Raw genomic sequence first — 17,564 nt, 5'->3', positions numbered from 1 at the left:
ACAGAGGGCAGGAGAGCCTGGAGGAAATGAAAGCTCAGATCCACCTTATGCATCCCGCTGCCATCTCACGCTGTTCAGTCCACCACTTTAACGTTTACATATTCATCCCGACACAAGTATCAGTATCACAGCCTCATCACTCATGGCCACATTTAAGACACCATCTCCAGTTCTGTTTGGTGCACTGATGGAAAACCCACTCGGCCTTTACAACAGCCCATCCCTGAGCCTGCCCTGTAACAGTGTAGCGCGGGCGTCTGCTCTGGCTCACTGCACATCTTTTTGAAGCTGGTCACTTGTACCTGTTGCCTGGGTAACATCTAATGTATTTCCTACCGTATTTCATCAACAGCATCCTGGCAGTTTAGAGGAGTTTATCTCAGGTCCCACCAATGTTCCCTCTAAGCTGCGCACATGCGCAATTGCACACTGCTGGCACGGTCTCTGCACAGAAAATCTGCGTTGCGCACAAAAAAAAAATCAAACCTGAATTGAAATTAAAATTAATACGTTAACAATTCTGTTTTGCAGATTTGCAACACTTAGCACAGATCTTGTGTAGTTAGTGTGTGTATATCTATCTATCTATCTATCTATCTATCTATCTATCTATCTATCTATCTATCTATCTATCTATCTATCTATCTATCTATCTATCTATCTATCTATATATATATATATATATATATATATATATATATATATATATATATATGTACTTTACTGATTACTTATTTTCAAAAGTAATTACTTAATTACTTAGTTACTTTATAAAAACACGATTTACAACCTGAAGAGGTGATAAAGCGATAGATCTTTCTTCCCAATTCTACTTTTTCTGCATAATCCATCATACAAAATGTAATCAAATGGAAAAGTCTCTTTTTAAAACCTGTTTTATTAGTTTTAATCTTTTAACTTTATGCATCAAGCAAAAATTTTATTATATGCAACATTCTCTGACTGGAAGAAATTAGTTTAACATTTAAACCTATTTTCTGCACATTCCAGCACATAAAATAAAATATTTTTTTGTGCTTACACTCACTCTTTCAAATAGATGCAAGTAAAACAGCAGAAAATAAATAAAGTCAAAGACTCAGCGGTCCCGTTGCTCTATTTTCACCTGTAAAGCAGGAGTGGGGCAGGCGGAGGTTTGCCCTGGTGCAGGTGTGCCGCAGCGGTCAGTGAAAGAATCTGCGAGTTTCTCTGTGAGTTTCCCATTACGTCGTAGCGCACTCGGTGCTTGCTCGGAAGTTTAGCGGTTTTTTTCGCTGCAAAAAGAAGTTTTCTTCCCACGCACGATGGACGCTAATATTTTTGTCACTTTTTATGGAATCAAACTCAAAGTAAGGTCAGTACTTCCACGCTTTAAACGCTGCACGCTCATACTATCTGCCGCACTCAATATATTATCCATTGTTGATCTGCAGGCTTACGGGAAAGTAACGGTAATCTAATTACCGTTTTTGCAATAGTAATCCCTTACTTTACTCGTTACTTGAAAAAAGTAATCGGATTACAGTAACGCGTTACTGCCCATCTCTGGTCCCACCCATTTTTTGTCATGTTTTGTCAAGTATTAAGTTCATTGATGCAGTATATCGAAGTCATATGTAATCATAAAGTCAATGTCCTGTAGGTGGAACATGAATCTTGTGTTAAACTCTAACTGTAACTGTAACTCTAACTTTTAATGTAAACTAAACCGTCAGACATTAGACAGCAGGAATGTCTTTACAGATGCAGATGTTTTCAGCCATATTTATCGAGGATATCAGACCAAACTGGGCCAGAAATGTTTTTAACTTTTACATGAACAAAGCATTTTTATGACCTTTTTATTAAACTCATCTGCTGTCTGTACCATTGGTCAGAGTCACCTTTACTATTTTGTCCCTGTTTACGTTCCACCAGTGTGACAGATCAAGTCATTTGAGGTTAAGCAGACACATTTTGGTGGAGTTCACACTTCTGCAGGCTGTTGGTGTAGAACATGCGTCATTTGCCTTTCCTCCAATATTTACCATATCAACGTGTCTGCCAGGAGTGGAGTGACATTCGTTTTCAGAGCTACTGTATTGACCCGTGCATACTGACGCCTCTGCACAGAAACACGCATTCACTCAATCACACAGCAGTGTCAACATGTCTGAAGTTTCATGTTTCATGACTAAAATATGTGTAAAAAAATTTTTTCAGGCTCTGGATCAGCGATGAGAGTGTCTGACTGATTTAGATACAGAAAGAGAGGGACACATATTTAACAGAGACTCACGTCTCTGCACTCCAGCATGTTGACATCCACACATTCATTTTAAAATAAGCCTGTGTCCTAGCCCCAAACACCAAAACTTTAATGTGTTAATGTGAGTCTTAGTGGCTTTTATTTTGAAAAAAAGTGAAATTTACATGAAAAAAAGGCTAAATTATTATTATTATTTTTTTAAAACAACAGATTATTGTGAAAAAAGACACTTTCATGAAAAAAAACAAGCAAGCTTACAAGAAAAAAATCATCATGGCTTCTTTTTTTGGGAATAAATGCACAAATTTAAAATTCTGGGGTGAAAACTCATACCCCATCCTCTCATATCCACTAACACCTCTGGACTGTTTGCAGGGAGCGTCTACAAAGTGCAGCACTGAATGTTCAGCTGTCCCTGTGACTGTTTTCTTACAGCAGGCCCTGGTTTGTGTCGTTTGTATTTCAGCTTCTGCTCCTGGTTTCAGTCTGGTTTGTGGCTTTTTTCCCGCCTCCCTCATTTCTGTCTTTTCAGTCTTCACCTTTGTCTTTTTGTCTTTTTGTGTTCCGTTGTGTCTCTTCCTGTTTTATTTTGGTAAGCGTTTCTTCTTGTGTTTGTAGCTGTTTTCCCCACCTGTTCCCACGTCCCTCATTATCTTTGGGATATATGGTCTCCCGTTGTTGACTTGTCCCACTAAGCTTTAGTGGCTTCACAGTATTAAAGCTGTTTCTCAGTTGACACCCGTCTGTGTGTGCTCATAGTATGAAGGTAAATGAAACATTTAAAGCTGTATATGAAAATCAGCTGATTCTGGGGAGCTCAGGCTAATTTTTCATGGAGTGACACTTTTGCTTATTGACTATTCTTTATTTGGTTTTGCATGCTTTGCTTTTTTTCTATACATTCGACATTATTTTTAACTGCCCGTTTAAAATAGAAGATTAGGTCCACATTAAGGGAAAATGAAGGAATTCTTCTAAAAAAAATAACAAAGATGAAATGCTGGGAATGAGGGAGAGGTCCTTTTTTTCACATCTAAAGAAAACGTTTCAGAGAAAAGTCAAAGAGACTAAAATTGAAGTCGTTTCCTCCTCATGTGTTCTCCTTAATGTGGCCCCAACACCGTCATAACGTTTAGTCCCACTGCAATTACTCGGATTCACTTTAATCTGTGAAAGATTTTCTGAGTGCAGTTTGACTCTAAACCTTTGATCCTCTGGAAACGCACTGAAAAAACACAGCTGAGCCTGTGTGTGTGTGTGTGTGTGTGTGTGTGTGTGTGTGTGTGTGTGTGTGTGTGTGTGTTCATCCACAGAAGGAGCTCAGTGTCTCAGGCTTGTCTCAGTCATTTGTTGTTTAGTAGCAACAATACACACACTCGATGTAATGTGTGTGTGTGTGTGACCATACTCCATCACCATGTCCAGTGTAAGCAGTGTAAACCATACATATGTTTGGTTTACACTGTTAACCTATGAATTTATCGGAGTAGATGAGCAGATGAATGAATAAAATTGGTTTGTAAATTACTTCAGTGAATCTCGTGCTGCAGCCGTGGGTTAAACTGTCGTGTTATGAAAGACTCATCGGCGTGATCTCTGGGACAGCTCCGAGTTCATAGGTTCAGTTCCTCGCTGTTGCCTCCAGATCGGTGAGTAGTGAAAGGAAACCCGTTGCCACAAACACACTGGCCAAAACCGGCCTGCAGGTGCAGGGATGGAGCGAGGCTGCAGGGCCTCCAACTGTCCTCAGCTGACCCCACCCGAAACCTGTCAACGCATCTGTCAACAAGCTCACTCCGGCTCTCTCTCTCCTCACACAGGTGACAGGAAATCCAGGGTCGGGAGAAGGACAGGAGCGGGGAGGAGGGGTGTCAGTCTAACTTGTATATCTCTCTCACACACACCCTCACACAGTGTTTGCTCGGTCAAACACAGGGACAAGCTTCGAGGCCGCCCTGACCGGTTGACATCGAGTCCACGTTTCTCCTCTGGAGCTCTGCCGCTGGGTGCACTGATGCTTGAGTTCCTGAGGTAGTCATCTGTGAACTCTCATGAGACACAGCGATCAGAGTGATACCAGCATTCCTGCCATCAGCCTTGTCTTTCAATCTCCTGGAGGTTTTTTTCACTGTGGAAATCAGTGTGTGGGTGTGTGTGAACTCCTTACACACACCCACACACACACACACACACAGAGGAAAAGCTTTCAGCGACCCTGACGTGTGTCTCAGGTTTCCATTGCCTCCCCCACTCTCTCATGTTGTGAAACAGTAACCCCCCCCCCCCCCCCCCGGACCCTGCACCCCCGTTTGTTCCCACCTTGCTGGGCTGCCTGATGAGGCTCACACATGCTCACAGCATTTGTTAGAAATCTCAGTGTTAAACATGAAACTTGACTTTTAGATCAGAGTGTGTTTGCCTTTACTGGTGAGCTTAACCAGAACATCACCAGCACCATCAGCTTTTTACCAGCAGTCAGCTGTTCCGCCAGAGGAAACAGAGCAAACGCTGCTAATGCATACACCCCACCACCACCGTCCCCCTCCCCCGAGCAGATCTGATGATAATCTACTCCCACTGACACTGAAGTATTTACCTCTTGTTAAATGACAGCCTTTATCCAGATGAGGCTGAGGCCCACATGGGGAGGACATGTGGTAACAGTTCGATTGTATCACACATCAAATCCTGTGAACACAACATTGCACCAGCCGTGGGAATGTGTCCTGCTTTGAGAACAGTAAAATCGGATTGTAAGGCTACGTTCACACTGCAGGTCTTAATGCTCAATTCCGATTTTTTGATCAAATCCGATTTTTTTGTCTGCTTGTTCACACTACAAATAAAATGTGACAGCAAACGTGCTCTAGTGTGAACGCTCAAAGCGGCCCGCATGCGCAAAAGATGTCACACACAACGTGCTCTGTTTAGACCCAGACCAAACAATATTATTTGACTGATGGCCCTTAATATAAAGACTTCGGACTTTACGTTTAAGTTATTTTGTTATTTACATAATAATGTAGATAACCTAATAATTATCATTATTGCTGTTTTAGAGAGGAGTGGTGCTTCAAAGGATAGTTGCAGATTTCTGTCAGAATCTGCAGATTATACAGTACAAATAAAATGTTCACATTTCTCCAACGTTGTCTTCCCAACAGTTTCACTAACATCTACACTGGATGACCAGGAAGCGTTCGCGATGTCTTCTCAGGCGCTTCTCCGGCGCTGATAATTGGCGCCTGTCTTGTGTCAGTGACGTAAAAGACGGATTTAATGCGACAAAATGAAGAATGTCTTCAGGTCTGGAGATGGGAACAACCTGAGGAGCACAGCTTAAGGATGAAGGTGAAGGACTGCAAGGACTGCAAGAACTGGTACAGGAGGCAGCGGGCAGCCTGGAGAGGGTTGGAGATCAAAGGGGCTGAATGATTTCAACAGGTTTAGTTCACAGACCTCTGCTGCCTCCACACTTTCACTGGTTTTTGTCCTCCCATGTGAACTCTGTGGATCACACCCCTGCTTGGCTGTGGGCAGGCAACAGCTGGAGAAACTACACCAGAGCAGGGCAGGAGGTCCTAACGGCATCAGCCCCAGGTTCTGAGGACCTGTGCTGCGTGTCGAGGAGGTTACTGAACAAACTGTTCTCCATCATAGATCATCCTATGATCTGAAACCTTAGCTGGTTTAAGACCTCAGAAAGGTCCTTTTCTGTCACCATTGGGTACCTACGCCTCCTCCATTGCCCCTGTTACCTCTGGTGTCCTCCAGGGGTCTATGCTGGGTCCCATGCTGTTCTCTTTATACTTGTTACCCTTGGGCCGAATCTTTGATAAATACAACTTTTCTTTTCACTTTTATGCGGATGACATTCAAATCTATTTTGAACTAGCTGAGGATGTCACATCGTCATTGCAACACTTCTTTGATTGTATGGATGGAAGTTAAAAACTGGCTACTGAGCAATTCTCTCATTCTAAATGATAAGAAGACTGAAATTGTAATCTTTGATACTCCCTTCTCTCGGGCTGAACTAATTGGTATTTTTGGGCCCTTTGCTGACTCTCTTTCTGACACTGTGAGGAACCTGGGTGTTGTCTTGGACAGTTCCTTCAAGTTGGACAAACATGTGTCCTCCGTAGTTAAATCGAGTTTCAATCAACTACGTCTAATCTCTAAGGCCAAGCCCTACATACCACGTAAGGACCTGGAGAAACTTATCCATGCCTTTGTTACATCAAGGTTAGATTATTGTAATTCCCTTTATAGTGGTCTCCATTCTGCCCTTGTTCACAAACTGCAGCTCGTTCAAAATGCGGCTGCGTGTCTCTTACCTGGAACTGGCAGGTTTGAGTCTATTACTTCAGTTCTTTCCGACCTGCACTGGCTCCCTATTAAATTTCGTATTGATTTCAAAATCTTATTGCTCACTTTTAAAATCATAAATAACACCATGCCCAGCTATCTTACGGATCTCCTCAGCTTTTATATCCCTGGGAGAGCGCTTAGATCAGCAGGCCAAATGCTCCTGGTGCGACCTAGATCTCGGCTAAAGACCAGAGGTGACCGCGCATTCGCCGCTGTCGCACCCTACCTCTGGAATAACCTCCCCCTAGCTATTTGGGCGTCTGATTCAATTCAATCTTTTAAATGTCGATTAAAAACTTATTTGTTTAGCCTTGCTTTCCCCGCCTCCCAGAGCCCACATTTTTAGTGTACTGGAACTTATCTTTATCACTTTGTTAATGTTTATAATGTTTTAACCTTCAGCATTTTGTGTGGACTTCACTGGTGCCTACTATGCCTGGTGTATTATTGGTTAGTTATGTCACCCGCCTGTTAGTATATTTCATTTGTATTTTATATTTGTATTTATTACTGCTCTTAACTCATTCTGTGAAGCACTTTGGCATACCTGTGGTTTTTTAAATGTGCTATATAAATAAAATTGTATTGTATTGTATCCTGACCGCCCTCTGAGCCGCTCACTGCACAGACAGAGAGACTAGAGCTCCTTCTCCAACAGACTGATACATGAGGTCTGCATGTTATCCCGCTCTATAATAATAGTATAATATTTGTTTGCAAAGAAGCATCTAAAAGAATATTATTTGTGTTTCTCATTCATAATTTGATCTTTCTTTGGTCTTACCGATGTCAATTTTGTCATATAAAAGTAGCAACATCTGCAGCCTCCAGGGCTCAAACACGAATCATTAAAACCTGCAGTTCTTCTAATATTCAGCAGAGGCAGCAGTGATGCAGTCCCTATAGACTCCCATGGTAAAACTTTACAGCAGCCTCTGTAAGTATTTTCCACCTTCATCACAACTGCAAATGTTTTTATAACTCACCTGTTTTCTTTTTTTCTTTTTCTTTTTTTTTTTTCCGCCTGTCCCGTTTGGCTCTTTTGCCATCAGAATTGTTGTCTAAAGGCAAAGAAAGATGCCCAACGGATTTACTTTACCAAATTGACCATCCCAGCCTTGCCGTAATGGTCCATTTGATTCACCTTTTATTGTTTATTTTATTTTCACTTGCTGAATACGGGACAGACTTGACTGGGGGAAAGAAGGGGAGAAAGAAAGAGGGAAAGAGAAACAGCTGAGAAGAGGGACGGGGGAGAAGGGCAAAAAACAAAAACCAACAGAATGAGCAGAAAAAAAAATGCATATATCAATCACCTGGATCACCTGCTGAGAAAAAAAAAGAAAGCAAGCAGAAGAGAACAAGAGTAATAGAATAAACAACATCACAATGATATATGGGAATATGACAGTAAATACTAAATATTAAACATTATTGTGCAGCACATAAGATCAACAGAACACAGTGTGCTTTGAGGTAGGAGCCAAAAAGGGTGTAGTTTGTGGGTGTGATCACCCGTGTGTACACCTGTGAGCATGGACGCGCTTGTTTTTTTTTTGTTTTTTTTAAAAGGTTCCTTCATGTAATGATCTGCTAGAGGGTGTGGGGGGGCCACAGCCCCGTCCTCCAGGGCATGAAGCAGGTATGGAGGAGATCAAAACTCCAGACATCCAGAGGCCCCCAGAACACAAGAGACCAAGGAAGACCAACAGAGGGGCAGCCGCGCCACTGTCCCAGAAAGAGCTGAGGAGAGTCCCAGATGAGGGCTCACTCAGCAGCCGCGGAGCAGAAGCCAGGGGGGGTTGCAGTGACGCGCCCGTGAGCTCCGCCGGCAGCCAGCCGTGCCTGAGTGACCGAGCCCCAGGCCGAGAGGCCGGGGGCACCCCACCTCCGAAGTGGCCCGAGCGAGCCCCAGGCTCCAGGCCCCGATAAGCGGCCACCAAGGAGATAATAATGAAAACTCACCTGTTTTCATTATTAGGGGCGTGGCCTCTTTGACATGTGGATGGCGGCACAGGAGTACAGACATCTTTTATATTCAGTCTGATAATCTAATCAGAAGTGATAATAGCAAATTTTCAGTGATTAATGATCTCTCCAAGTGCAGCTCAGCCAGTACAGCAGACTAATCTTACTGTCAGCAGTTTGACTTTTTTGTTTCTTTTTAATAATCGTTTCTACTTTTGGTCTTTCAGATGGATCCTTGACTCATCGCGTCATCGAGTCCTTAGCTTGTAAAGCTTCATGTTTGTTAGCTCGTAACGGAGAGATAACCAAATAAGCATAAGGTCAAAGATTTCAACTGCCTGTGTCATCTCACTGCCTGCACAGATGTCAGAGGATTTTCCCACATTAGGAACATCTCTTTTTCATTCCAATAACACAGAGTTTGGAAAAAAATCCTCTTCTCCTTCAGCGAGCCCTTTCTCCTCTGCTCTCTCCATCTTTTGGTTCTTCCCTCTTTCCAAGCATAACTCGCTTGCTGAGAGACTGAGGGAATAACTCAAGGAATAAGTGGAAGCCAATGAGCAGATGGAGAGAAATAAAAACCACCCCTTGAGTATAGAGGAGAAATTTTACAGATCAAATAGGAAGCAAATCATTTATTCAGCTGTGAAATCACAGTTTTCTCCCTACTAATATTAGCATACATATGGGCGTGCTGTTTATTTGTGGAGTTTGTGGACGTGTTGTTGTGAACACGGCATCTCTCTGGGTGTTTGTGTTGTGCAGGGAGGCAGCGCACTGTGTCTCTGAGGTTGTTAAACATGTCACTGTGGTGTATAATCATCGGCACCATGCTAGGATGTTATGCGAACAACAACGCCAACAGCAGCCAGAACCATAAACATCAATATTTATACCTGCCATCATCTCAAGGATTTGGCACAGGGAAATATGAGATTCATTCAAACTAAAGGTAATCTGATGGAGGAACGTACTTAATATTCATACGATTGACCCCATGCCTCCTGAGTGACACTTAACAACCATGAGTGAAATGGGAAAAGTTGAAAAACAAACCGTTAAAACGTGAAAATGCACGAGAACAAGTTCTCATCTTAAAATCATAAATAAATAACGAGAGAAGGAAATGAAAAGCAAAAGGTAGGAGACAGAGAGGACAAAGTTGAGCTAAAACCTGGCTTGCTTTGTGGAGTATTTTTAAACCTCTGCTTCTGATTGGTTGAGCACTGTTGTGTGTTTCAGAGAATAACGTTGCACGTGCCCAGCGGCTCCTCACCATGCGTTCTGTTTACGGTGTGCACGCTGCCACATACAGCAGTTGATTTTACACTCATGATAATCTCACTATTACTAATATGTCTGACACCTCATTACAGATCGAATAAGGTGAAGGTATTTATCGCTAGAATGACGCCTGCACAAGCACAGGCATCGTACTACAGGGAGTGCAGAATTATTAGGCAAATGAGTATTTTGTCCACATCATCCTCTTCATGCATGTTGTCTTACTCCAAGCTGTATAGGCTCGAAAGCCTACTACCAATTAAGCATATTAGGTGATGTGCATCTCTGTAATGAGAAGGGGTGTGGTCTAATGACACACAAGCTGAAACGTCAAGAGTGGGCCAAGAAATATCTCAAGACTGATTTTTCTAAGGTTTTATGGACTGATGAAATGAGAGTGAGTCTTGATGGGCCAGATGGATGGGCCCGTGGCTGGATTGGTAAAGGGCAGAGAGCTCCAGTCCGACTCAGACGCCAGCAAGGTGGAGGTGGAGTACTGGTTTGGGCTGGTATCATCAAAGATGAGCTTGTGGGGCCTTTTCGGGTTGAGGATGGAGTCAAGCTCAACTCCCAGTCCTACTGCCAGTTTCTGGAAGACACCTTCTTCAAGCAGTGGTACAGGAAGAAGTCTGCATCCTTCAAGAAAAACATGATTTTCATGCAGGACAATGCTCCATCACACGCGTCCAAGTACTCCACAGCGTGGCTGGCAAGAAAGGGTATAAAAGAAGAAAAACTAATGACATGGCCACCTTGTTCACCTGATCTGAACCCCATTGAGAACCTGTGGTCCATCATCAAATGTGAGATTTATAAGGAGGGAAAACAGTACACCTCTCTGAACAGTGTCTGGGAGGCTGTGGTTGCTGCTGCACGCAATGTTGATGGTGAACAGATCAAAACACTGACAGAATCCATGGATGGCAGGCTTTTGAGTGTCCTTGCAAAGAAAGGTGGCTATATTGGTCGCTGATTTGTTTTTGTTTTGTTTTTGAATGTCAGAAATGTATATTTGTGAATGTGGAGATGTTATATTGGTTTCACTGGTAAAAATAAATAATTGAAATGGGTATATATTTGTTTTTTGTTAAGTTGCCTAATAATTATGCACAGTAATAGTCACCTGCACACACAGATATCCCCCTAAAATAGCTCAAACTAAAAACTACTTCCAAAAACATTCAGCTTTGATATTAATGAGTATTTTGGGTTCATTGAGAACATGGTTGTTGTTCAATAATAAAATTATTCCTCAAAAATATAACTTGCCTAATAATTCTGCACTCCCTGTAGATGACCTCCAGGATGCTGCACACTGATGGAGAAAAAGTAGCAGTGATGATGCTGTGAGATCATCATGGGGGAGACGATTCAGGGAAATGATGTCGCCGCAGGATTTCAAGCTGTGCTCAGAAAAGTCATTGTGGATTTATCAAGTGTAAGATTTTGTACCCTCCACTAACTATCCCAGCTGCGGTGAGTGCTCTGCAGGGTATAGACACATCCTTCATGTTCTTTTCCTTTTTCCTCTTTTTTGATTGTTCTACTTCTTGAATATCGAGTCTTTAATAAAGATGCCTTGATTCTCCACAGGGCTCAACTCCAGGACTTGTTTTCTGTTTTTATAAATGCCTCATGGAGGGCGTTCCAGGGAAAATACTCTTCAACGCTGATGATGTTGTCATTATCACACACATTGTTATACACATGCTCTGTAGACCTGGCAGTGCTTCAGATTGAACACTCATTACAAACAACTCCCCTAACTTAAAAATTTAATTGTGCCTCTTCCAAAGGAGCGGATGATTGTTTTACATCAGCGCCACAACACACTTGTGTTATGAACACAAGTGTCTTCTTCTTCACAAACAAACAGACGTTTCACTGCACAGGTAACAGCAGCACTTAGTGTTGGTGTGTAGACACAGGAGATGAGACAGTGAATAAAATAAAAGTTGTTCCACTCATTACCAACGGCTGGAGGGCAGAATTCGATTGTTTTTACCTGCCCTTGGTTGAAACAAGTGACGAGCTTTGTCTTTTCTGTTTACTAGTCTTTGATATTTATATATTTTGATGTTTAAAGTAAGGAAATCCTGAGACTATATCTGCCCTCACTGCGCTCACATCACACATTTGGAAGCTGTTTTTGAGAAACAGATAACGATGCCAGCTAATTATTAGGCTCAGTTAGGCCTACATAGTTTTTAGTTTCATCATAATTATAAAAGTATACTGTTAAAAAGTTACAGGAACACTGAAACAGATCAGATCTCAATGAGAAACAACTCCTGCTGAATATCTGTACCGAGGAACCAAAGGAGCCACATCGACTGATGGAGCGCAGAGAGAATAGTGAAGGAGGACGGTGGTGATGACGGGACACTGGTGATACTTCAGTCTCTCTTTTGATCTCAGTGGAAAAATAAAGTTAAATTAATAAATAATAATAGATAAAAGGTTCCCAATAAGCACACTCTTGTGTCTGGCTGTAACTGTGATCAGTGTTGTAAAAATGTGCATTTTAACCAAAACCATTTTCTTTGGTTCCACACAAAAACTGGCTGGTTAGAATTGAGTAAGCAGTGAGTCTACCCGAAATGCAAAAACGTTCCAGGATGAGATGTGAAATCCAGCCTTCTGGTCAAATGTCAGGGGTACTGTTGCACTCTTTCCCCTGACCTTATGCATAACGAGGAAACTTTTATGTATGTCAGACATGGATGTCTGACAGCCTCCAAACTAAGACACAAACCAATAAAAGTGAATATACAGCCTCCTTAGCAGAGCCAGCAGCACAAAATGAAAATCTTACTAAAAACACAGTTGTGTGTGTGTGTGTGTGTGTGCGCCTGCTCCTGACAGCTTAAAGCTTTCAAGGTTTCAGCACACAAAAGTCTTGTTTCTCTGTAGGTTCATCACTTTGATACTCCGCTCCACTATCAGACAAAGACGCTCTTTCAGGAGTTATCATGTCCTCGCCCGGGCCCCTCTGTAACATAAGAAATACTGCCGTGTTTCTGCTTATCACCTGCCCACGCTCCAGCTGCCTGGACAAACACAGTTAACTTTCAGTGAATACACAATGTTCTCCACTGGTTACAAAGCATGCAAACTGTGCAAACTGTGCAAACTTAAAGGACTGAATCTCACCATCTTAACAGCATTTTTCATATAGTTGTCGTTCACTGAAGCAGGATTCAGGCAGTCGTCAAACAACACCAAATGGCACCAGGTTTCATCATCGTTTGCATAAATCAGATTTTGACTGATATGAAAGAAGAAGCCTGAGGCACACTGAACAAAACACTGCTGCCGGCAGGGGGTCCGACATTAATGTGAAGCATCGCACAGCCCCACAGTTTAGGCCTTTGTACTCTGTGCCGTGCCTCGGTGATGGTTTGTACTCTCGATTAGACACAAGTTTCTACATTCAGCCTGCTGGACCAAACTCTGCAGCACAGCTTCCAAAACTTAAAGTCTGACAGCATGAGATATGAAGAGAAGCATTCAGAACAACGCATCTCCTGTGGCTTGAGATAGCAGAGCGTCTCACATTTCCACCTCGTGATAAAAAGGGAACAAATTTAAACAAAGTGCATGCCATTTGATCCTCTCCTCTCTCTGCTGCTTTACTGTCACCATGCTGGCTCTGTGCTGATTAAATTAGCTGCACTCGTCGTTTGAAAAGCTCACACAACAAACATCAGACTGTTTTTCTTCCTTTTCTCCATGCATGACCACAATCAACATACTCTAGGCTGTGTGTGCACTTAGACCCAGATGTATTCACTTTATGCTGCTCACTGCTGAATAACAGCTCTAAATTTGTGCTTCTGAACTCTGCAAGTCCAGCAGGACCCAGAACGGGAACCTTAACAACAGAGCAACAGTCGGGAAATAAGGCAGGCGGGGTTTATTCTGAAACAAACCCAGGTAGCAACAAGACGACCTTCGTGTTGGATAAGCAATAAATGCTTTAAAGATCATCACTTCAAACTATCAACAAAGTTACGCAAATGTGTGCCTGCTGTGCTGGGGTCTGGAAGAAGATCCTTACTGTCATTCTGCTGTTTCACGATAACCCAGGAACCACCAAGGCTCTAACCTGACATGAGCTGGAAACTGCTGAAACACCAGGATCACTATCCACAGTGTAGCTGTCACAGTCCAGGTGAGCTGCTAGAAAATTCCACCAAGTCCACGTTCTCCTGTGCACGGACCTGAACCCTGAACAATTAACCAAATATGTAAGTGTGTATGCTTTGTGTGGACCAGAGAAAATTCAGCATAAAACCAAACTTATAAAACCAATTCTTCTTTTTTAATGTAATTAAAGATGTCTGCTGTTTCAATCATTCCACTCTGGGAAAAGAACAGTTCAAAGATGACCCTGACATTCATGACCCTGATGACTGCATCAATACTTCTTAACACAACTTTGTTTTTACTTTAAATATCCACATATTTAAGGTAACAATAGTAATATTGGCTGTAATTCTACTGCAGACACATTGATCTTTATTTCACTGCTGTTTCATCAGAGTTCAGCTCTGATTCAGCCGACAGCAGAAAGTTGATTTAATGTGATTTCACATCATTTCAGTTATTTCATGTTTTTGATCATCATTAACGCTGCGCACACACACACACACACACACAGAAGACAGACGGACAGTGTGTTGTACATGTTAGAGGAGCAGATTAGCTGGGAGTGTGCTTCTTGTTTCCTGGGCCCTGCTGTGCCCAAACACACACACACATGCGTTGTGGGCAGGGTCTTGTACCTCCTGCTTCAGCACCATCTGCCTCTTTGATATATTGGCACATTTGGTGCACACACACACACACACACACACACACACACACACACACAGCATGCCTCTGAGGCCTGACCAGGCATCAGCTGTTCACAGTCGGATCAAAGGATTTAGAGATGACGTAATGATGGTGAAGCGTGACCTCGTCACACACACACACCTGCAGCACAGGTAGAACACCTCCTGACAGTTTTATTGGGATCTTTGTCTCTTGGATGAGGGCATTAGCTCGTATTTTTTCCCGCCTGCTAAATCCCCAGTGGCGTGTCGGCGAGCAGAAATGGGCTCTTCCATGCAAACAAGGCTTTTATGAGACTCCTGAACCTTTTATGTCGTTTACTGAAGCTTTACATCCCTGTTTACTGCAGAACTTCACAACACTGAACCCATGAAGATCTTTCAGAACTTTCTAACACTGCACAGTTCCAGTGAGAAATAAATTCAGCTAAGAAAACCCTTTAGCTCGCAGGTTGGTACGTAGCGTGAGCTCAAACTTCCTGCTGAGAGACGTGGCAATGTCTTGGCTTCTCAATTAGCCGCGGTGTGGAGCGAGCACTATGTCCGCTGGCAGCACAATAAAGTTTATTCAAACAAGACGACTCTGTCTTCAATAACCATAGACTGCTGCTGATTTTTGGACCAAGAAGTGATGATACGTGACACTTTATGGGAGCATCACACAGACACAAATAAAAGTGCTCAGTAACATCCAATTACAAATGAAAGGATTTTAGAATAGAATAGAATAGAATTCAACTTTATTGTCATTGCACATGCACAGGTACAGGACAACGAAATGCAGTTTGCATCCATCCAGAAGTGCTTTAGTGATATAGATATATTACAATATATATTAGCAATAATATAGATATGTGAGTATATTACAGAAATGGGTCTATTATGGTATGTTATAATGTACACGGTATGGAGTATGTTGTGAATATTCTATAACTATAAATATGTACAGGCTGTATTGAGTACAAGCTATGTACAGGCAATGAACAGGATATAAATATGAAATAAAAAAACTATACAGAATCTGAGATATACAGTTATACAGAAATGTGAACTATGCAAGTTAGAAACAGTTGTAGGATTAAAAATTATCGTATGTACAGAATGATTATTTACACAGAACTATACAGTAGTGCAGTTAAGAGGCTATATAAAGTGCTAGTGGTTGTGAGTGGTGGTTCAGTCCATGTTATTATTGTGTGTTTGAGGGTACAGTTGTCCATTGTCTGTGTGTGTATGTTCAGTCCATGTGTTAATGTGGGTCAGATGTCAGGAGGCAGAGTTCAGGAGTCTGACAGCTGTGGGGAAGAAGCTGTTCCGGTACCTGGTGGTCTTAGTCCAGAGGCTCCTGTAGCGCCTCCCAGAGGGCAGGAGGGTGAAGAGTCCATGTGATGGGTGACTGGGGTCTTTGATGATTTTCCCAGCCCTTTTCAGACACCGCTTCCTGTAGATGTCTTTTATGGCAGGAAGTGGTGCTCCGGCGATGCGCTGGGCAGTTTTCACAACCCTCTGTAACGCCTTCCGGTCCGAGGCAGAGCAGTTCCCGTACCAGACTGTTATACAGTTGGTCAGGATGCTCTCGATGGTGCAGCGATAGAAGTCCACCAGGATGTCTGAGGACAGGTGGTTCTTCCTCAGAGTCCTCAAGAAGAAGAGGCGCTGGTGAGCCTTCTTGACCAGCTTGGAGCAGTTGGTCGTCCAGATGAGATCCTTGGAGATGTGGACTCCCAGGAACTTGAAGCTGCTCACACGCTCCACAGCCGTCCCCTTAATGTGGATGGGTGGATGTGGGTCAGCATTCCTCCTGTAGTCCACGATGAGCTCCTTGGTCTTCTTGGTGTTACAGTTTTTTCTGAATGCTTAAACCCTAACTGTGATTCCTGTAGCACAATCTCTAAAACTATTCAGACTTATAGCAAAACCACTCACTGAGTTTGCAAAACTAAAAGCACAAAAACTGCTTTGCACTCAGTTTGCAATTTTGTAACACACACTTTGCAAAACTGTAGGCACAATTCACTGCACAACACTCAATTACCAAATTTCCAACACACTCCTAGCAAAAGTATACACATGTATGGCTATCATTAACACTAATTTGCCAACTGTCTGGCACACTTTCACATGTGAAAACTTTTTTAGATAATTAGTTCACTTTGCAATCAGCCTAAGCACTATAATACAGGTAAGCTGTGTGTGCGGAGTACAATGGAGGGAGCAGAAAGAGTGAGAAGTAGAGGAGGCCGAGGAAGAGGACGTGGAGGTGAAGAAGTAGGATGAAGAGGACGACAAGGACAAGGAGGAGCAAGAGGAGGACGAGGAGGGGGGAGAGGAGGACGAGGAGGGGGGAGAGGAGGGGGGAGAGGAAGGGTAGGAAGAGTAAGAAATAGAATTGCTGATGACATCAGAGCTACAATAGTGGACCATGTAATCAACCGTGGAATGACCCTGAGGGAAGCTGGCCAACGGGTCCAGCCTAACTCGAGCCGCTACACTGTAGCAAGTACCATAAGGACATTTGAAATGAGAATCGGTTAGTACAGTCACTTCGCACAAAGATTTGTAGCACTGCCATATGCCAATGAGAAACACACCAATACCATTGATGTAAAAATACTGAAATTGTTACTTTACAGAATTGCTAGATGACCAGATGCTGGGGGCAGAGGAAGCATGTTCACTGCAGACCAAGTAACCCATATAGTCATTATGGTGATTGCAAATAATCCTATACTTGGAAATAAACACTTGTGTTTGTTTTGATGTGTGTGAATAAACACCAGTGCTTGAAGTTTGGATCCGTCTATGCTTATGGATCTATGACAGAAGTATGAGCTCAAACTGACATAGCCTACCTT

Source organism: Maylandia zebra, linkage group LG2 (assembly GCF_041146795.1).
Source record: "Maylandia zebra isolate NMK-2024a linkage group LG2, Mzebra_GT3a, whole genome shotgun sequence".
NCBI classification, from domain to species: domain Eukaryota; kingdom Metazoa; phylum Chordata; class Actinopteri; order Cichliformes; family Cichlidae; genus Maylandia; species Maylandia zebra.
Note: the sequence above shows the minus strand (reverse complement) of the source record.